Genomic DNA, 9309 nt, shown 5'->3' with positions numbered 1-9309 from the left:
TGGCAGTAAGAAATCCACACCCCTTCCAGCGTCTAGAAATAACACCGAACTAGCTCAAAATTTTGCCAACTATTTCCACGGCAAGATAAAATCCATTAGGAAAACTTAGACAATACATCATCATCATCGTCACCGAGCTTTGGACGATTCCATGGAACGCCACTACATGTTTTCGATCCAGCCACTGAGGATGAAGTGAAGTCAGCCATTTTAGATAGCCCATCAAAATATTGTGACTTAGTAGACCCCATCCCAACTAGTATTCTTAAGGCTTGTATTGAAGAACTGTTACCAACAATAACTGAACTTATAAAATAATTCGTTGGTCTCAGGTAGTGTCCCCGACTCGTTTAAACGTGCCATTGTCAAACCACTATTAAAGAAGTCCGATCTAAATGTAAACGAACTGAAAAATTACAGACCTGTCCTCCAACCTTCCATATCTATCCAAAGTGCTTGAACGCATTGTGTTAAAAAGACTTTTGTATCATATCCATCTAAACAATTTAAGTGAAAATTTCCAATCTGCCTATAAATCACATCATAGCACTGAAACTGCCCTTTTAAAAGTATGCACTGATATTCTTAATAGTATTGACAAAAATCATGTCTGTTATTGACTATGTTGGACCTTTCGGCTGCATTTGACACCATTGATCACGAGATACTTATTAAACGATTAGAAATTACTTTTGGAATAAGAGACACTGCGCTTAGTTGGTTTAAATCATACCTAACATCAAGATCTCAGTCGGTTCTGATCGATGGCGCAGTATCAGAAACATTTCCTCTAAATTACGGCGTTCCGCAGGGGTCTGTCCTTGGTCCTGTTATTTTTACTCTTTATACTCAACCTCTTTCGGATATTTTTGTTAAAAATAAATTAATGTATCATTTCTATGCTGATGACACTCAGATCTATGTAAGCGATATCCCTAGTAATATCCCATCATTGATTACCCTGTTGAAGACTGTATTAGATATGTTAAATGCTGGATGGAAATTAACAAGTAAAACTGAATAATGAAAAGACAGAGGTGATGGTGTGTGGTAGAAAAAGTGTTTTGAAAGATGATTTTCTGAAGTTTACTCTAAATATAAATGGGTGCACAATTAACCTCTCAACGTGTGTGAAAAACCTCGGGGTAATGCTAGATCAACATATGACTATGCAGGCACAGTTTGATTCTCTATGTAGAAGTTTGACAATAGGATTAAAAAGAATTGCTTCAGTTAGACCTTTCCTAACAAGAGAAGTAACATGCAAACTAATAACATCTTTCATACTATCTAAAATAGATTACTGTAATTCGTTAATCTCGAATGTAAGCAACGATAAAATATCACGCCTTCAAAGTATCCAGATTGCGGCTGCTAAATTGATTTTAAGAAAGAAGAGAACATCCTACTCGTTGCCACTTTTGTATGAGCTGCATTGGTTACCAGTTAAAGTGAGAATCGAATTCAAACTAGCAGTATTGTGCTATAAGTGCCTTAATGATCAAGCACCATTGTATATTACTGAATTTTTAGAAACGTATAAGCCAACGAGGAGTCTACGTTCTGCACTAGATTCTACAAAATTAATTGTTCCAAATAAATATAAATATAAATTTTACGGCGGCAGATCGTTCAGTCACGTCGGACCTTCCATCTGGAACTCTCTTCCAAAAAGAATAAGAGAAGCGCAGTCCTTATCAATATTTAAATCAAAGTTAAAACACCATCTCTTTGTTAAAACACATCTTGATAAATGCATCTTTGTAATTTGACCCCAATATGAAGGTTAATTTAGTTTATGTTATTATATCATTATTTTATATTATTTCCGTATTTGACATAGCATGTGGATGTATTATAACATATCTTGTATTAATGACTTTATGTTTAGTTATTACATTGTTGTATAATGATAATATTATGTTGATGTAGTTTGTATAATGTTTCAATTGTATAATAATGTCACTGTATTATTGTTTCGCGCATTGAGCATCACCCAGTGATGAAAATGCGCGTTATAAATGTCATGTATTATTATTATTATTATTCCCAAGACTAAGAACTCTCGTGAAAGAAAAATAAAAGAAAGAAAATAATACTGAATAATGAACACAAGTAGCCATTGCTACCTAATGGAATGGCGGCCGAATTTCGCGGTTGAGTTTAATGTGTAACTCAATACAGCGTGTTTGTCTGAAAGGGGAAAACATAATTGAAAAACTATCAGTTAAAATTCAAAAAACGAAAAAAATGACCAAAAAAAAACTGAACTCACGCTCAACACACGCACACACACACACACACACACACACACACACACACACACACACACAAGCAATGAACTCGTCTACAAACGCACACTCACGCGCGCACAACAAGCACAGTCCATTATGCAAAAGCCACGCCCCCTCTCTCTTTTTTTCTTCTGGCTGCTGTCACTGGAAGTTGGAGAGACAGGGGACTTTCGGTTGTCAGATTGGATTCCGGTTCTTGTCAAATTAAATATTCGAAGATTTTGTCCGTACCTTTTTCCCGCTTGCTTTTCTTTCCTCCCCCCCCCCCCCCCCCCCCCCCCCCCCCCCCATAATTTTACTTCCGCGTTCAGTCACCTTTCCTTTTTTTTTTCCTTTCTTTTTCTTTACAAATCTTAATGACGAAGATGACGACAATGATGATGATGATGATGAAACTAATAATAATAATAATAATAATAATAATAATAATAATAATAATAATAATAATAATAATAATAATAATAATAATAATAATAATAATAATAATAATAATAATAATAATACTGACTTACTGACTTAAGGCCTTTCACTTCCTAATCATCCGATCGGGACGCCTCGGCTGCCTCTCTAATCATCTGTGTCATTTCCTTCCACAGTTCACCGTCTTTTGCTGTGGATGCTAAGTTCATAATGTCTTCTTTTGATTTTAATTCTTTATTATGCTCTCCATCCATCTTTCTTCCTTGACAATAATGTTACATCTGTTTTGTCACTATTTACGTACAGTTGAAGTTATATTTAAGGCGTTTTAGGCCTTGTCGTAATAATAATAATAACGATAATAATAATAATAATAATAATAATAATAATAATAATAATAATAATAATAATAATAATAATAATAATAATAATGATGATGTATGATGATGATGAGATGATAAAAATAAAAAAGATGAAAATATGAATATGATGATGATGATGAAGATGAATGAATGAATGAATAATAATAAAAAAATAATAATAATAAATAATAATAATAATAATAATAATAATAATAATAATAATAATAATAATAATAATAAAATAATAATAATAATAATAATAAATAATAATAAATAATAATAAATAATAATAAATAATAATAATAATAATAATAATAATAATATATAATAATATAATAATAATAATATAATAATAATAATAATAAATAATAATAATAATAATAATAATAATAATAATAATAATAATAATAATAATAATAATAATAATAATAATAATAATAATGAATAATAATAATAAGATAATAATGAATAATAATAATAATATAATAATAATAATAATAATAATAATAATAATAATAATAATAATAATAATAATAATAATAATAATAATAATAATAATAATATAATAATAATAATAAATAATAATAATAATAATAATAATAATAATAATAATAATAATAATAATAATAATAATAATAATAATAATGATAATATAGACAAAAGATCGTCCTGCTATATTATAACTGTTATTCGCAGTGTTGTAAATCTGTGTGTCGTCTGAAAATAATTTACACGTGGATAGCAAGACATCATCTCCAACCTCCCAGGTTTGGTCATAGTTTTTCAGGTTTCCCCTTTATCAACAAAACAGGATTAATGAAACACTACAGACGAATGAGATAATGTGGCAATGGCGTTTTGTTTATTCATCTAAACAAGGCCACTACCACTATCTCATTCGTCTGTAGTGTTTCATTCTTCCTGTTTTGTTGATAAAGGGGAAACCCGAAATGTCCATTTTATCTGTTTTCGTATATTAAATTGAAGCTTACATTCAATTTCACATTGTTATTTATTTTTCGAGCTTCGGGCAGCAATATTTACACGATACAACCTTAAGTACCACGACTATCTAGTAGACTTCAAGAAGAAATGATGATTTTTCATGAATTTTTTTATTTCTTATTTATTTTTATTGTTTTGGTTGTTCTTTGACGCAAACCCTTCGATTTCAGAGTTTCGTAAAAGGATTGGGGGTTGAATTTTAATATTTTCAAATTTCACGTCTTACATATTAGGGAATATAATCCTAAAAATATATATTTCACTGATGAAGAACATAATTATTATTTTATAGACTGCAATGATGTCCATCGTCGACTGTCAATTCTAGATTTAGGCCAATGGAAGTTTCATTGAGACTCGATGTACACGGAGATTAAAAGTCAAAGAAATTGAACCCCCCCCCCCCTCCCCCCAGAAAAACAACAATTAAAAAGAAACAAACAAAAGAGAAAGTGTGTTATGATTAATCACAGTATTCCAGTCAGTTACAATGGCAACCGAATAACTTTTGTCTTCACTATACTGTCTAATAATTTTTTTCTTTTTGGTTGTTCTTTGACGCAAACCCTTCGATTTCGGAGTTTCGTTCACTCTCAACTCGCGAGCCGGTAGATTCTTTTTTTTTTTTTTTGTTTTTTTTTTTGTTTTACTCACAAAAATGTGTACTTTGACGATCTGCATTTAACTTATAGTTGTTTTTTTTAAAGCCAATGTTAATGACAATAGGACACTTTTTGCCTCTGTCATTCGAAACCGACGTATTTTCTTTCCCAATCGAAGCGCACTCAATCTAAAAATAGCTGCAATCTTGTTGACGCTATGACGTCTCCTAGTCTCAGACTAAAGCATGAAGTCTTGCCTCAGCAAATGACTAATACTTGGCCAAACTTAGTCCGAAGGTGCCGTAATTTTGGTCTCGGACTTGCTTAGTCAGCTTACATGAAATCCGATTTTTTTAAAAGTCATTGACTTAAGTCAGAGATAGTCAGAGACTAATAAGCGCTAGTCCGCGTCCATGAAAACGGCCCCTGAACTATGATCGCGACAATGGGGTTCCAAAAGTTTTATCCCCGTTACGTCATCCTGGATATTTTTATAAAAACCTCATTGAATTGGAAATTGCCCAGGGGTGAAATTTTAACCAGCATCCCCCTACTCTAGAAACCAACACCACCCCACTTCTTTTTTTAACGACGCCTCCACTCCCATCCCTCCTCCCCCCCCCACCCCCAATTGTCTTCCTCCCTCCTCTCTTACTCAATCCCCACACCAAGTCTCCCTCCTTACACTCCCCCCCCCCCCCCCCCCCCCCCATCCTTTCAACCCAACCCTTGTCTCTTCCCTCAACCAACCATCCCACTACTGTAACTCTCATTGTCACAATAGCTATGTCCCCACGTCCTTTGCCAAAAACACTTTTTTTTTTTTTTTTTTTTTGGACGGAAAAAAACTCACTTCAAATGTCGATTGATTAAAGTGACACTCACTCGATAACATGTCTCCGACTATGTACGAAATTTTGCCTTATTTCATTTTTATTCTTAATACCAACATTAACTTTTACTCCTGATCATTTTTCTCTTCAAATTAATGATTTGTGATAGGTTGCAACTATTTATTAGATTTTTATTATGTAGGTACCACACGTCTGTACAAATAATATCTGAAGGGATGAAAATAAAGAATTATCAATATTATTATTTTCATCATCATCATCATCATCATCATCATCATCATCATCATCATCATCATCATCATCATCATCATCATCATCATTATTACTATTATTAACAACAATGATAATAATAATAATAATAATAATAATAATAATAATAATAATAATAATAATAATAATAATAATAATAATAATAATAATAATAATAATAATAATAATAATAATAATAATATCATCATCATCATTATTATCATGATAAGTAAAACTTTTCTGACGAAGATGGGGATAAACTGTTTTGTTCGGACACGACCACCCTTGTCCCGTCCATCTTGTTTTATTACATCACGAAGTGTGAGCTCGTAAAAACAAACAAGCACTCACTCTTGACGACAACTCGCATTATCTCATTGTCCTTCTCCCTCCCCATATCACCAGCTCCATTCCTCCTTCCTCACAATTGTTTTTTGGCTTTTTTTTTTCATTCTTTCATCTCGTGAGCCTCACAACAATAATATTACTATGGACGTCCTTATTGTCACTACTATCTCTATTGTTGCCTCCTCTAACTCCTTCTCGACCTCATCATCGCCATGATCATCATCGTCATCGTCGCCGTCGTCATCATCATCATCACCATCATCATCATCATCATCATCATCATCATCATCATCATCATCATCATCAAAATCGTTATCATTATCATCATCATCTCGTTCCTCCTCCTTCTCCCCCTCCTCCTCCTCATCATCATCATCATCATCATCACATCATCATCATCATCATATTGATGAGTGCAATGTGTGATTATTACAACAATGTGACCGTCCTTGTTGTCACTACTATCTCTATGTTTCCTCCTCCTCCTCCTCCTCCTCCTCCTCCTCCTCCTCCTCCTCCTCCCCCTTCTCATCATCATCATCATCATCATCATCATCATCATCATCATCATCATCATCATCACCATCATCATCAATAACCAAATCTCAAAATAATTCCAGCCACACGACGAACACTTCTCAAGATTGCCACGCTAACATTTATTCATTCACACTGCAACCACCATTGAGTACAGACGATACAAGTTATTTTGAATTATATTTTATTTGTTTTCCACGTTAATTTGTGTATTGTTGTGCTGACGAAGGGTTTGTACCCGAAACGTCCATTGTCTGTTTTGTTCCCATACGAAGCCTCTCCATTTTCACTCTTTCGTTAGTATTCTAGGTTGCCTTACGTTTGTGAACATATTCTTTTTTTATTTATTTTTTTTTTTTTGGTGGGATTAAAAGTCATACTATATTCCATTACCGTTACCAGTGATCCATTTACGTATGTTTTGATTTATTTATTTATTTTTTAAAAATACAGATTGAAAAATCACACGACATGAAGCAAGTGGCGGGTTTCGAAGTCCGGTTGCTTCTGAGATTAAAAAAAAAAACAAAAAACAAAAACAAAAACAACTAGAGCTTTTATATAGTGCAATATCCACTAAATGTGCTCAAAGCGCTTTACAAAGGGTCCCTGACCAACAGCAACACGAAACATGTAGAACCAGACATAACGCCTGTTAGGCGATATTACAATTTATTTCCGACACAGACAACGCTGTTGACGGCCAGGTACTCATTTTACACCTGAGTACGGTGTAAATAGTCTTTTCCAAGGACTCAACTATGTACCGAGCGAGGCTCGAACCCAGGACCTTCCGATCCGAAAGCGAGTGTCATACCACTAGACCACATAGCCACACTGGGTATTATCTACAGGACCGCCAGATTGACAAAGTTCCTCGTGACCATAATGGACCTCAAAACTGACCAAATCGAACCTCATGAGACCAAACACTACGACCACTCTGACCCCTTGAAAAAGTTATCGTTTTTCTGAACAAAAAATTTAATAGACCAGGGGGGGGGGGGGTTTATTTTTGAAAAAATAAATAATAAGATAAAAATCAAAAATATATTCACGATTATTCTATGTGGCCAATATGCCAAAATTGACCACGCATGTGGCCATCTGGTAGCCCTGATTATATGACACTTCAGTTAACTCCGTGGTAATCGGATAGCTGGGAATTTCTGATATGGAGGAAAGTGACTTATGATGGATTAGTGGCATATCCAAAGCCTGATGAACTACCTGTTGTTTTTATTGTCTGAAAGATGTGGCAGCCACAGTTTTGTGGTTTCAAGTGCTAGAGTACTCGGTGTTTTGTGGTTTTTATGCCCTTCAGACAACCATTGCTTTTGCGGTTTTTGAGTCTGAGAAACCTTTGCTTTGTGGTTTATGTGTTTGAAGAAGCATTGGTTTGTGGTTTCATGTGTTTGAGGCATCAATGCCTTGTGGTGTTATGAATTTAATGATTACTTTGTGGTATTTTTTAGTTTAAGAGATCATTGCTCTGTGGTATTTTGAGTTTAAGTAATAAATGCTTTGTGATTTTATGAGTTTGAGGAATGATTGCATTGTGATTTTTTTATCTTTGACTTTGAGAAATCATTGTTTTGCAGTTTTATGTCTTTCCTTTTGAGGAATCATTCTTATGTGGTTTTATGTCTTTGAGGAATCATTGCTTTATGGTGTTATGAGTTTGAGGAATCATTGCTTTGTGGTGTTATGAGTTTGAGGAATCATTGTTTTATGGTTTTATGTGTTTGAGGAATCATTGCTTTATTGTGGTGTTATGGGTTTGAGGAATCATTGCTTTATGGTGTTATGGGTTTGAGGAATCAATGCTTTGTGGTGTTATGGGTTTGAGGAATCAATGATTTTTATGATTTTATGAGTTTGAGGAATGATTGCTTTGTGATTTTATGTCTTTGACTTTGAGGAATCATTGCTTTATGGTTTTATGTCTTTGAGGAATCATTGCTTTATGGTTTTATGTGTTTGAGGAATCATTGCTTTATGGTTTTATGTCTTTGAGGAATCATTGCTTTATGGTTTTATGTGTTTGAGGAATCATTGCTTTTACATAATGTAAGGGCTACGAGTCTTTAGTGGTTTTTCATAGCAACTGCGTATAGAATATCTTTCTATCTATCTATCTATCTATTATTCAATCGATCTATCCATCCATATATCTATCGATCTGTCTATCTATCTATGTTTATCTATCTATCTACCTGTCTGTCTGTCTGTCTGTCTCTCTCTCTCTCTCTCTCTCTCTCTCTCTCTATATATATATATATATATATATATATATATATATATATATATATATATATATATGACTGTCCGTTATCTTTCTGAATGTCTTATTATCCATTTATTTATTTTCCCATCCACCAATCCCTCTGTCGGTCTTTCCACCTATCTATCTATCTGTCTGTCTATCTACCTATCTGTCTATCAATATATCTACCTACCTATCTATTTATATATTTATCTTTCGCGCCATCTATGTGTCTGTCCACCCATCTATTTATTTATATTTATGTCTTTATCTATCTATACATTAAGTAACGTTTAAACTATCTTTCTATCTATGTGATTTTTGATATATCTATACTCTCTCTCTCTCTCTCTCTCTCTCTCTCTCTCTCTC

This window comes from Berghia stephanieae, chromosome 14, assembly GCF_034508935.2.
Source record: "Berghia stephanieae isolate SIO BIC M18660-M18661 chromosome 14, UCSD_Bste_1.3, whole genome shotgun sequence".
In the NCBI taxonomy this organism is placed as follows: Eukaryota; Metazoa; Mollusca; class Gastropoda; order Nudibranchia; family Aeolidiidae; genus Berghia; species Berghia stephanieae.
The sequence above is the reverse complement of the archived record's forward strand: the minus strand, read 5'-3'. Positions refer to the sequence as shown.